Raw genomic sequence first — 13,886 nt, 5'->3', positions numbered from 1 at the left:
CGCGTATTCCGGACTTGGCAATGTCTGCTCTGATGCGGGCGAAAGCGTGTTGTGCCTCGGCCGCGAGAGGGAATTGGGTGGACTGAATGAGTGGGCGGGCCTTGTCCGCATAGTCTGGGACCCACTGGGCATAGTAGGAAAAATCTGACTGCAATAAATTGATGCGCAATCAATTGCACAATGACGCAGATCGGGTACAACTGTGGCTTTATTGCAGTCAGATGCGTGGCCTCCTGCTGCAGCTGGCGAAATGGCAGGGCACTGGAGGTCATGCATATTTATACAGTTCTTAGTGGGCGGAGCCAGCCGGCAGGGGCTACCGGCGAACCTGTAGAGCAGGTTCTACCTTACATCTCCTAATACAGTGGTTCACCACAAGCTAGTAATAAAAATAATGTGAGAACATCTACAGAAAACCTAAAAAAAACAAATCACTTACCCGATCAGGAGTGAAGTGATCTGAACCCTGCTTGGGCCCCTCACAGTTGTACTAACGTCTGCTGTGAATGCATGATCCCGCAATGAATTTCAAACCCCACTAATCCCATCGCAACCCACCAAAGTCCCAGCCAGGCAGAGTACTCCTGAGTTACTTTTTTTTTGGTTGGGGAGGTTTGAGTTTGATTGGGCAGCACCATGCTGAATGCGATGTTACCACTTGGCACAGGCCCATGATGATGTGATTAGGAACTTTCCATCCCCTTGGCTGCTAATGATGAATTACGGAACGATTTGTTTCCGATCCTTAAAAGTAAGCCGGCTCGGGCGGCATGTGGCACAGTGGTTGGCACTGGGACTATGGCGCTGAGGACCCGGGTTCGAATCCCGGCCCTGGGTCACTGCCCGTGTGGAGTTTGCACATTCTCCCCATGTCTGCGTGGGTTTCACCCCCACAACCCAAAGATGTGCAGGGTAGGGGAATTGGCCACGTTAAATTCCCCCTTAATTGGAAGAAAAACATAATTGGGTACTCTAAATTTAGAAAAAACAATAATCCGGCAATTTTTTACATCCCTCCCCCCCGAAATTGCACCGTTCCTGGCGAGCGTCAATTTCATCAAGCAATGGCTGCGGCCTTGAGAGAATCACTTACCCTTTGAAAGTTACAGGTGAATATGATTGCACCACCCTCTCAGACAGCTGCTTTCCAGAGACAGGGGGTGGGAGGGGCGGGGAGGGGGCGGGGGGGGGGGGGGCGGTGAAGATGGTGGTATGGTGGTAATATCACTGTCCTAATAGGTCAGAGGCCCAGGCTAATGCTCTGGGGACAGAGGATCCATTCCCATCGCAGCAGCTGCTGGGGTTTATTTTCAATAGGCTGAGCTTTCCTGGTTTCCTTGCTGGCGGGATTTTCCATTCCTGCAACACAAATGGCCATTGACTTCGGCGAGACCGGAAAATCCCGCCGGCCGCCGATGGCAACCTGTGTCTCTGCTGCTCGAAAACCTGCCGCAGAGGGGTGGGGGGATCAGGCAATCCTGAGCGTAGTCTCAATAATGGCACCTATGAAACTATCATCCATTCTTACGCAAACCCATCTGGTTCACCAATGTCCTTTAGGGAAGAAAATCTGCCATCTTTACCCGGTCTGGCCTACATGGGACTCCAGACCCACAGTAATGTTGTTGGGTCATAATTGCCCTCTGAAATGGCCCAGCAAACCATTCAGTTCAAGGGCAACAAATGTGGACTTTGTCAACGGTGCCTACAACCCATGAAAGAGAAAATAAAAAATAAAAAATGATTTATGATCTATGTCCTCTGGTTACCAACCCTGCTGCCAGTGGAAACAATTTCTCCCTATCTGTTCGATCAATAATTCTGAACATCTCTGTTATGTCTCCCTTTGATTTTCTCTGCTTCAAGAAAATAATCCTCTCTTAGGATAACAATCAAACTATTTCACACAGTGGAGCAAAAGTCTCTGTTTTGGCTGATGCATTGACCATTCAATGGCAGAGACACAGCTGAAAGGCATCTGAAATTATGCAATAAATTATGGCTTGAATGCAATGTAAGATTTGTTTCTGCCTCAAAGCACACCATGGAGTATTTTTCTGTAATGGAGCAGAAGGAAATATATGTATTGCAGGTGCATGTGAATATATGAACATATGGAAAAGGAGCAGAAGTGGACCATTCGGCCCCTGGAGTCTGCGCCATTTGATAAGATCTGTTTGCGTTTCGAATTCCACATTCCCATCTTGCCTAATGACCTTTGACTCCATCGCCCAAAAGAATTTATCTGCCGCCACCTTAAAAATATTCAGTAATCCCCACCTCCACCGCCTTCTGTGGCAAAGAGTTCTAAAGTCGCACAGCCCTGCAAGAGAAAAAAAATTCTCCTCACCTCTGTCCTTGAAGGGCGACCCCCAATTTTAAAACAGTACCCCTCTAGTTCTGGACTCATCCACAAGAGGAAACACCCTTTCCACATCCACCTTGTCAAGACCATTCAGGATCTTATATAGTTCAATCAAGTCACCCCCCCCCCCCCCCCCCCCCCCCCCCCCCCAACCCTTCTAAAGTGTGTGTCTTCCTTATGCCTGAGTGTTGAGTGCGAGCAAATGCTGTCACTGTCTCTATATCACTATAAAGTGGTTGTTTTGGAACTGTATGGTACTGATGGAAAATTGTCCAGAATTCCATGTGATCTGATTAAAAGATCACAGTCAGGCAGCATGGTGGCGCAGTGGTTAGCATTGCTGCCTCACTGTGCTGAGGACCCGGGTTCGATCCCGGCCCCGGGTCGCTGTCTGTGTGGAGTTTTAACATTTTCCCTGTGTTTGCTTGGGTCTCACCCCCACAACCCGAAGATGTGCAGGGTTGGTGGATTGGCCACGCTAAATTGCCCCTTAATTGAAAAAAAATAATTGGATACTCTCAATTTATTTAAAAAAAAGATCACAGCCAGCAATTCACTGCCATGTTGATGTTGATGTTGGCCTAACAAGAGAGGAGTCTCAGGATATAGGGGTGGCTAAATGGGGCAGAGGTGAAGAAAAGCGTCTTCACTCAGAGGGTGGTGAGTCTGTGGAATACTTTAGCCACTGGGTGCATTGAGTATATTTAAGGTGGGGTTGATAGATTTTTGACCACTAGGGGAATCAAGGGATATGGGGATTGTAATTGAATTCACAGATCAGTCATGGTCCTGTTGAATGGTGGAACAAGCCGCGAGGGTCCATATGGCCTGCTCCTACTTCTTCTTAAGGATATGAAATATGGCTACGGGAATGTTGATCTAGACATTTTTTTCACACTGAACAGGAATGTACCTTTTTTTAGATTTGTGGCGGGCTCAACACCGATTGCCCGTGAGCTGAAGTAGCTCGGTCATTTCAGAGGGCATTTAAGGGTCAGCCACATTGTGATGGATCTGGAGTCACATGACCAGCAAAGGACATTACCAGATGGGCTTTTACAACAATTGACAATGGTTTCATGGTCATCTTTTACTTCCAAACTTTTATTGAACTCACTATAGATCATGGCAGGATTCGAGCTCGGATCCTCAGAGCATAACACTGGACTTCTGGATAATCAGTCCAATGTGCCACTGCCTCCTCGATCACCTGAGTCATGGGACCAGGATAGAGATAGAGAGTTTTACTGAACAGGTCACAAAAACCATTGGCACATTGTTCACATGCTGTTAAAAAAAAGCAAACAAAACATTGTGATAAATAGCTAAGGAGATATAAAGCCAGAGAGATCAGTTTAAAACTGTATTCCTGCACAGTAACGCCACACCTGGAGTGCTGCAAACAGTTTTGGTCTCCCTATTTTAAAGAAAATATACAATTATCGAGGGAAGTTGAGGGAGGGTCCCCAATGTTTGTTGTGGAACTTAAGCAATAATAATAATCTTTATTGTCACAAGTAGGCTTACATTAACACTGTAATGATGTTACTGTGAAAAGCCCCTAGTCGCCACATTCTGGCGCCTGTTCGGTTACACAGAGGGAGAATTCAGAATGTCCAATTCACCTAACAGCATGTCTTTCGGGACTTGTGGGAGGAAACCGGAGCGCCCGGAGGAAACCCACGCAGACACAGGGAGAACGTGCAGACTCCCCACAGACAGTGATCCAAGCCGGGAATTGAATCTGGGACCCTGGCATTGTGAAGCGACAGTGCTAACCACTGTGCTACCATGCGGAAGAATGTTTGCCTAAGGTGGACTTTTCTCTCTTGAAAAGACAAGACTGAGAGGTGAACCGAGAGAAGTGTTTAAAAGTATGAAATGTTTGGACAAATGGTGTGGGGGGGGGAAATTTCCCTGCTTCCCCCGCGGTGTTTTTCTTGGTGGCGGGGGGGCAGCCCGTTGCTGTAGGTCAGTGGTGGAATTTTCTGTTCCCGCCACTGTCAATGGGATTTCCCATTGAAGCCACCCCCTGCCGGAGCCAGGAAACAAGTGGCGAAGGTTCACCTTTGGCGGGACAGGAAGATCTCGCCGGTTGGAAAGGCTGGAATGTCCCCTCCATAGATTCCAAGTGAAGTTTTCTGCCTTGATAGAATTTAAGCGCTGGTGGTCACATTAAAAACATTAAGGGCAAAAATAGAAACAGGAAATGCAGGAGTAACAATATTTAGTTTTTTAAAAAAGGGCTGTAAATTATGTGGAACAGATTACTGGGGAGCAACTTCGGCACCAGGAACCTCAAAGGATTTCAAGAAGGGGGTAAACGGATTCTAGTCAATAAATGAGATGCAAGGGGCGGCACGGTGGAGCAGTGGTTCACATTGCTGCCTCACGGCGCCGGGGACCCGGGTTCGATACTGGCTCTGGGTCTTATCCATGTGGGGTGTTCCGTTCTCCCCATGTCTGCGTGATTCTCATCCCCACAACCCAAAGATGGGGAAATGCTTTGGAAATCAGAAGCCCAAAGGGACTTGGGAGTCCTTGTTCACGATTCTCTTAAGTTTAACGTGCAGGTTCAGTCGGCAGTCAAGAAGGCAAATGCAATGTTAGCATTCCTGTCAAGAGGGCTAGAATATAAGACTAGGGATGTGCTTCTGAGGCTGAATAAGGCTCTGGTCAGACCCCATTTGGAGTATTGTGAGCAGTTTTGGGCCCCATATCTAAGGAAGGATGTGCTGGGCTTGGAAAGGGTCCAGAGGAGATTCACAAGAATGATCCCTGGAATGAAGAACTTAGTCATATGAGTAGTGTTTGAGGACTCTGGGTCTGTACTCATTGGAGTTTAGAAGGATGAGAGGGGATCTTATTGAAACTTACAGGATACTGCGTGGCCTGGATAGAATGGACATGGAGAGGATGTTTCCACTTGTAGGAAAAACTAGAACCAGAGGACACCATCTCAGACTAAAGGGACGATCGTTTAAAACAGAGATCAGGAGGAATTTCTTCAGCCAGAGGGTGGTGAATCTGTGGAACTCTTTGCCGCAGAAGACTGTGGAGGCCAATTCACTGAGTGCCTTTAAGACAGAGGTAGATAGGTTCATGATTAATAAGGGGATCAGGGGTTATGGGGAGAAAGCAGGAGAATGGGGATGAGAAAATAACAGCCATGATTGAATGGCGGAGCAGACTCGATGGGCAGAGTGGCTACTATGTCTTATGGTCTTATTGGCCATGTTAAATTGCCCCGTAATTGGAAAACAAAATGGGTACTTTAAATTTTAAAAAATAAATAAATAAAGAGGATACAAGATTATTAGAAATGCATTAAGGGAATACAGTGGATAGGTAGAGTAGATGGACCGAATGTCCCCTCCTGTCCGAGACTTATTATCAGATTGGCGGCAATAAATAACCTCTCGTATGAAAAGCACTTTTCTATTCAGAGAAGCAAAGAGAGAGCTCTGTGAGAAGTTTACTTTTTTTTTGTCACAATGTAACACTTTTATTTTTAGCAACTTTTCAAAGAACTTTATGAGGAAATCCATTCTTCTGAGTCCCAGTTCAGTCATTGTTTTCAAAAACAGCTGCAGTTAATTTCTTTCCCTGTCACATCTGGGGCTGGTTGAGACAGTTTTCTTTCCTATACAAACGCACACACATACAGAGGCATATTTTCCTCTCCTCCCTCTGCAGTCACCACATGGGAGAGGAAACCTGTCATTTTCTTGGAGCACATCTTTGACTATTTGCGACGTACAGCTGTGCCGCTGACACCTGAAGCTGCTGCTTTCTCACGGCAGATTTGCTCCTGTGCAGCTGCAGGTGGGGGCCAAGTCAACGCATGCCATTTTAAACCCAAGCCATACCCTTTGTACTGATCCTCCACTCCTGTCACATGAAAAAAAAACGGAGAAAGAAAATATTACGTTTTCTTCACGCCGTGGTTTAGATTTCAAACGTCTGTGAGCCAATCCATTTTTAGTCATTTCCTTTTCGGGATACTGTTTTTTTGAATTTATAAATAGTGAATTTTACATTATCCTGTTGTTTATGACAATGGTTGTTTATTTAGTCTTTCATTTACATTTGGGCCGGATTTCTACAGCAATGATATTTATCTGTCCTGGAAGTCATTTTGGAGAAATGTGTTTAGTCATTGGCCTGATTTCCAACCCGGTTTTAATTCTGTGCAAGTGGTGAGGTTAGAATCGGTTAAAATCAAGCCCAGGGTCCCAGGTCCGATTCCCGGCTTGGGTCACTGTCTGTGTGGAGTCTGCACGTTCTCGCCAGCCGGGATTCTCCAACGTGGCGCTGGGTCGGAGAATTCCCAGTGGAGCACGAGAATCGTGCCCCGCTGCCCCGACGCCGTCTTCCGCATGGCCTGGCAAGCGATCGGGGCGCACCGATCGGGGGGAGGGCTGGTTCCGTGGGGGCCTACTTTACTCCGTGCCGGGCCCCTGTAGGGCTCCGCCATATTGCCTGAGGGCCGGCGCGGAGAAGGGAACCCCTGCGCATGCGTGGAAATACGCAAGCCGTTCCGCGCATGCGTGAGATCTCTCTGGCCGTTCCACGCATGCGCGGGCCGTTCCCCGCCGGCTAGCACTGCGGGGACAACTTCGGCAGCAACCTAGCCCACTAGAAAGGTGAGAATTTCTCACTTTCGGGGTCCGTTGGCGCCGGAGTCATTGGCGCCAGTTTTCCCGCCGGCATGGGGACATAGCCCCGTTTTTTGGAGAATCCCACCCCACGTGTCTGCGTAGGTTTCCTCCGGGTGCTCCGGTTTCTTCCCACAAGTCCCGAAAGACGTGCTGTTAGGTGAATTAGAAATTATGAATTCTTCCTCTGTGTACCCAAACAGGCGCTGGAATGTGGCGACTAGGGGCTTTTCACAGTAACTTCATTGTAGTGTTAATGTAAGCCTACTTGTGACAATGATAAAGATTATTATTATTATTCGTGGTCCCGCATATTCCGCTAGATGTACTGCTGTCAGGAAGGGATGGTTTATGCAACCTTACCTATTCTCCTACAGTTTTCCCTCTGCTGTCTTCATTTTTACATCATTCTCTCTCTTCCTCGTTTGTATTCGTAATCCATTTCTTGCAATAATTAATTAAATTGGGGTGGACCGAGGAGGCCCACATTAAGAACCTCAAAGCATAGCTGGCCACAGATCTCTGGAGTAAATTTGTTTGCAATGTGTAATGGCATGAGCTATCATTGAGGAGGCTTCTTATGTAAGGAAGAGGTTTATTGAAAATAACAATGAGGTTTAACTATATACAGGAACAGAGGTGTATCTTACAGGTCTTTACTTCTTTACACCCGGGTCCACACTGCCTGGGTGCATGTTCCCAGGGCCCTGCGCTTTTTCCCTATTGGTCAGAGTTCAGGCACTCCCATGCGATCGGCCAAGAGCAGATCACATGCTTCTCGAAAGATCATCCTTTAAAGGGGCCACGCTACCAGACAATGCCTCTGTCTTTCCTGAGGACTTCACCTTGTAATGTGTGTTTGTGTTCATGGATTTCCATTGGGTTGGTCCACATGATTATCCTGGACAAAGTACTAAGAGGTCTGCCATTGTCTGTTGACTATATTATGCCTCTACTTTCCATGGCCTCTGAAGTAAACGGCAAGGGGAGGGGAGTCTGAAGGGTTCATAAGAAATACGTTTATTCAGCATAACAGCAGTAAATACACAGGACCCGGCTACACATCTCAGGATCCTCACTCTTTTCTGTCAACTCCGACAGCAGGTGACCTGTTATACTAGTTCTGACTAACTCACATGTCCAATCAGCACGAGGGGACAATCATCCCCAGCTGGATGATTCCCATGCGGGTTATAACAGCCATCAAGTCCTGGAGCGGAACTGGAACCCAGAGCTTGTGGCCCAGTGATAGGGCCATTACCACATTGCACCACATGATCTTTCCATTAATCACTTCACCAAATACAATAAGCAGTATTCTTCTCTGTCAGATCTGTGATCAAAAAGAAGAGCTGTAGGGAATGGATTTCATTGGTGGGAAATGGAGCACTACATTGTTCAACAGAAGCACCACAACTTGTTACACCTTCAAATGCAAAGGTTTCAACTCATATAAAATAAACATTTTGTACCTTATTCCATTATGATATGTCATCCCATGTCAGCATTAAGAGGTTGTTGGACATGGAGAGATGATGATTAAATCTTCAGTGCTCGAGCCCAGCAATCTTCCTTCATCCAACAACAACTTTAATTTACTTTAATTTAAGGGCAGCACGGTGGCCTAGTGGTTAGCACAGTTGCCTCGCGGCGCTGAGGTCCCAGGTTCGATCCCGGCTCTGGGTCACTGTCCGTGTGGAGTTTGCATGTTCTCGTGTCTGCGTGGGTTTTGCCCCCACAACCCAAAAATGTGCAGAGTAGGTGGCTTGGCCACGCTAAATTGCCCCTTAATTGGAAAAAATAATTGGGTAATCTAAATTCTTTTTAAAAAATTGCTTTAATTTATATGGTGCCTATAACCTAGTAAAATGCCCCAATTTGCGTCACAGGGGAGTTATCAAACAAAATTTTACACAGAGCCACATAAGGGCACTTTTGAACAGGGGGAGGTTTTAATATTATGTCTAATGACTCCTCAATTTTAAAATTCTCATCCTCCCATGGCCCTCCTCCCTCTCTAGCCTACCCAGCTCTAAAACCCCATGAAGTCTCCAAAATGGCCTCTTGTACATCCCTGCTTTTGTTCATTCCAATGAAACAGGGAAATAAAAATATTGGTCTGGACTGGTTTTTCCTTCTGGCATGGCTTTTGAAGCCGAAGCCCTGAGCTCCAGAATTCCCTCCGCAATTGTCTCCGCCTCTCTACCTCTATTTCTACTTATCAGATACTCCTTCAAACCTACCCTTTTGGCCAAGCTCTTGGTCTCGTGTCCTACAATGGCTTGGTGTCAAATTGTGTTTGATGACCCCCTTCTGTGAAGCACATTGAAATGTTTTATGTTCAAGGTGTCATATCAATGAAGTATTGTTGATGCTATTTGTACGTAAACACCAGAGAGGGATACCTTCTATGTAAGATTATAGACCAGAAAAGACAGTGATCCACTCACCATGGATTGGGCATAGAGTAGGTGATGGGCAAATCCTCTCTGTAATAAAAAGTGAAACCATTTGGATACAGAATAGCTTCATCAGCATCTGAAAAGCGAGAAAAAGGATGGATTGCGGGATAGAGCATAGGGTGTCCTTATATGCCGATGACTTGTTATTATACGGGTCAGAACTGAGTGTGTCAATAGGGGGAATACTGGAGCTGCTTCGGGTGTTTCGATTGTCTGGTCCAGTATATAGATGATCTCCTACTACAGACGGACACAAAGGGAGAGCACATTTCTCTTCTCGCCAAACTTTTAGGACTCCTACAGCAGATTGGATGTAAAGTGAACCCCAAGACGGCCCAGATTTTGCTGGAAAAAAGTGATTTACTTGGGTACAGTAATCACACATGGTAAATGCAAGATCGAGCAAAAGAGAATTGACTCAATCATCAAATTGCCCCTTCCGCATAACGTCACAGCCCTCCTGTCATTTCCAGGACTGGTTGGCTACTGCCGAAACCATATCGACGGATTTGCCAAAAAAGCAGCGACCCATCCGAAATTCTCAAGAAGCAGGCACCTTGGGAATGGCTTCCACAGCACACGGATGCCGTGGATGCTTTAAAAAGAGCCCTCAGCACAGCCCCCGCATTACAGGTCCCAGATCCACTTGCCCCGTACGCACTTGAAGTTGCAAGCACCGACCGAACCCTTTCGGCCGTGCTCCTCCAAGAACGCCATGACCGATTAGGCCCCGTGGCATATGCCTCACGCATGTTAGATCCCGTCGAGCAAGGATTTTCTGCCTGCGAAAGGCACCTGCTCGCAGTTTTTTGGGCAGTACAATACTTTGCCTACATTACAGGACTCAACCCCATCACCATTCTCACTGAACACACCCAAACACAGCTACTACTAGATGGTCGACTTAAGGATGGCACAGTCAGCCAAATCTGCGCAGCCCGTTGGACCCTTCTTTTACAGGGACGGGACATTGCAGCTAAGAGAACCAAGACCCACACTTTCCTGGCCGATACTTTACAATATGCAGGTACCCCACACGAGTGTGAGATCATCACCACAAAACAGAATACAGGACCCTTAAAACCTAAGTCAGCTCCCAGGAAAGCAGGTACTGCACCCCAGAGACCCCAGCCCACAGACACGTGCACACCCCTTAGAATCTATGTGGATGACTCCTCCACAGTTTTAAATGGGAAAAGAATTACCGGTTGCAGTATTTATGTAGAGGACGCGCAGGGACGCGCCCTCGAAGAGATTTCGTTAAAATTGCCAGGACACTTAGGCTCGCAGGCAGCAGAACTGGCAGCCATAGCGTACATCGTAGAATACCCCGACTCTTTTCCGACCCCAGCCGACATATATTCGGACAGTTTATATGTCTGCAACAGTTTAACCGAGTTCCTAGCCCTGTGGGAAACTAGAGGATTTGTTGCCGCAGGCGGAAAGCCCCTACCCTCAGCCCCATTACTCCGGCATATCTTAGAGACAGCTAAAGATAGGAAATATGGCATTATTAAAGTTCGCAGTCATCGTTCTCCCCCCCCTCCCGGTAACATTAAAGCAGACGCCCTTGCAAAGGCAGGTTCCAGACATGGTCACCTTTGGAACCCCCCCCGAAAGCGCCCCAGTACACGTGGTTCAGGTCTCACAGACCACCATTCAAGATTTGGCAAAGGCTCAAAAAGAAGATGAGAAGCTCAGGGAAGTTTTAAAAGGCAACTTCCCAGCCCCTTATGATAAGTTTAAAAACACGATAACCACACATGACGGTGTGATTTTAAAAGAAGGCATTTATGTAGTCCCCAGCCAGGACAGGAACCAAATTATTTGTCAGTTCCATGACAATCATGGACACAGCACATTTTTACAAGATGGGGACTCCCACGCAGTATAGAGTCCAATCAAGGTTCCCATTTTACAGGACGAGTGATGAAAAACGTCCTCACAATTTTCGGAATAAAGCAAAAGTTTCATAAGCATACCACCCCCAATCAAGTGGTATTGTGGAGAGGATGAATAGAACTCTAAAAGCCACCCTCAGGAAAATGTGCAACAGCACCTGGGACACCGTTCTCCCATTTGCTTTAATGTTCATACGAAACACGGTATCCACATCCACAGGATGCACCCCCCACACCCTCATGACCGGACGCCCCATGAATGGGGCAGAGTATTTATTAGGACTGGATTTGGCCAGCCCCGCAGTCACCGCCCTCACGCATGAAAAAGCAGTACAGCAGATTATTGATAATGTAAAGGCAGCCCAGCTCGCAGCAGCTGTCAGACCTGGGACACGGAAGAAGCAAAGCAAGGCTTGCTTTGATAGAACAGTACACGCCACCGAGTTTGCAGTAGGGCAGCAAGTGATGCTATCCCTATACAAGCCCAGTTCATTCCTTTCCCCAAAATTTTCCGGACCATACTCCATCTCTGACAAAGTCAGCCCCTCTGTATACAAGATCACATATCCCAATGGCAAGTCTGCGTGGTTTCACATAAACCAACTTAAGGCTTATGGCTCGCAGAACAACCATGCACACCACATCTCGCTCGCAGCAGCAGATGAGCACACCCCACCCATGAATGATGTATTCCTACCCTCTCCCAACCCATCGGGCCCGTCCGGAGACACGACTTCGACTCCACCCCCAGAGGCACGACTCCGCCTCTCCCTTCCTTCAACTAGCAGCGACAGTGATAGCGATAGTGACAGCCCCAGCACACCACGCTACGATTACACCCCTGCACCAGGCCCCACTCCAAGCAATTCCGAACATGATTCCAGCGACCCCTTCGAGATAACTTACATTAAAGCCCCTGACCCAGATTAAAACTCCCCGTGTGTGCGTGGGTTTCCTCCGGGTGCTCCGGTTTCCTCCCACAGTCCAAAGATGTGCAGGTTAGGTGGATTGGCCATGATAAATTGCCCTTAGTGTCCAAAATTGCCCTTAGTGTTGGGTGGGGTTACTGGGTTATGGGGATAGGGTGGAGGTGTTGACCTTGGGTAGGGTGCTCTTTCCAAGAGCCGGTGCAGACTCGATGGGCCGAATGGCCTCCTTCTGCACTGTAAATTCTATGAAATCTATGAAAACCAAGCAGCTCCAACCTCGACACAAGATTCTTGCACCGAGACAATTCGTTCAGGCTCATCCGGAATGTTGAGATGGACCCCAATTCGCCCCACGCAGCTTTAGCAAACCTAATCCAGTCAAGAGTATGGCAGCCGGGAGAAGATGATGACATAGAGTCTGACTCCCACCAAACGAATCCCTTTGCGACCCTGTTCGCTACTGAGCAATGAGGTGTCCTGATAATGGTAAAAAGGAACCGATGGAGAGTTACGGTGTCCTTTCTGATGGAACCTGCACTATGTTTGTAATGTATGTTTGTTCGTTATTGCGAACGTTAAATGTTGTTTGTTAATTTAAAGTTTTCATGGCCCCACGCCACGTCTTGATGCAGGCAGAACTACCCTTTTGACGCCCAATGGCTGTTAGAGGAACTAATTTGTCGGCAGACAACCAATCATAACTACTCTCCTGATTTGAAGCTAATCACAAGAGGCAGCCCCCATCACGACCTCATATTCATACCATTCTTGCCGGTCGCTCAGGCAGTGGAGAAACGGCACTGGCCCCGCCCTGCCTGAGGACCCCCCTCTGGTCAGCTATGCTCGGGTAGAGCACACACGGCACTGGTCACCGTCTTACCCGGGGATTCCACCCATTCTTACCCGCCGCAGCCCATACGCACCCCATTTTGGCTCTTTAAGTTCAAAACTCTTTTGTTTCTTTATGGTAACCCTTAGGTTGCTTCCAAATGCTATTTACATCCTCGAACACTGTGATGGTAGATCGCACAGGCTGAGAGATGGCTCGCACTGTGTCAGTTTTTTTCTTGGATGTCTTGTCCAAAATATTTGGTTTTTAAAAAAAGTGAGGGAGTCACAGATGGTGACCAATTATAATGGGTAATTGGCAATAAGAGGACAGACAGACAGACATAAGAGATCTTAAGCAAGATAATAACAGATATTATGCTTGTGTCCATAGAACTTCGGAACCTCAGGAAGCTCAGAAGAAGTAAAGAAGAAGACAGAAAGAAGGAAAGATGAAGACAACCATCATGCTCTACAGTTGGATCCTAGCGGGATCCCTCCAGTTGCGCGCGGATGCTACCCCCTGACCCCTACCACGCAGGCTGTGAATGTTTCCCACCCCTGCCATACACTAAACCCCGAGATAGTTACCAATACACCGACCTGGTGTGACCGGTTCATCACCTGGTATTCCCTATCCTACGTTGTGGAATCACTATTAGTATTTGCGATTCTCTGCAGTGTCGTTCAGACTCTAAGACTGAGGAAATGGCAGAGGAAAGCCTCCCGCACTTGCACTCCGA

The sequence above is a fragment of the Scyliorhinus torazame genome, chromosome 4 (genome assembly GCF_047496885.1).
Source record: "Scyliorhinus torazame isolate Kashiwa2021f chromosome 4, sScyTor2.1, whole genome shotgun sequence".
Classification (NCBI taxonomy): domain Eukaryota; kingdom Metazoa; phylum Chordata; class Chondrichthyes; order Carcharhiniformes; family Scyliorhinidae; genus Scyliorhinus; species Scyliorhinus torazame.
Note: the sequence above shows the minus strand (reverse complement) of the source record.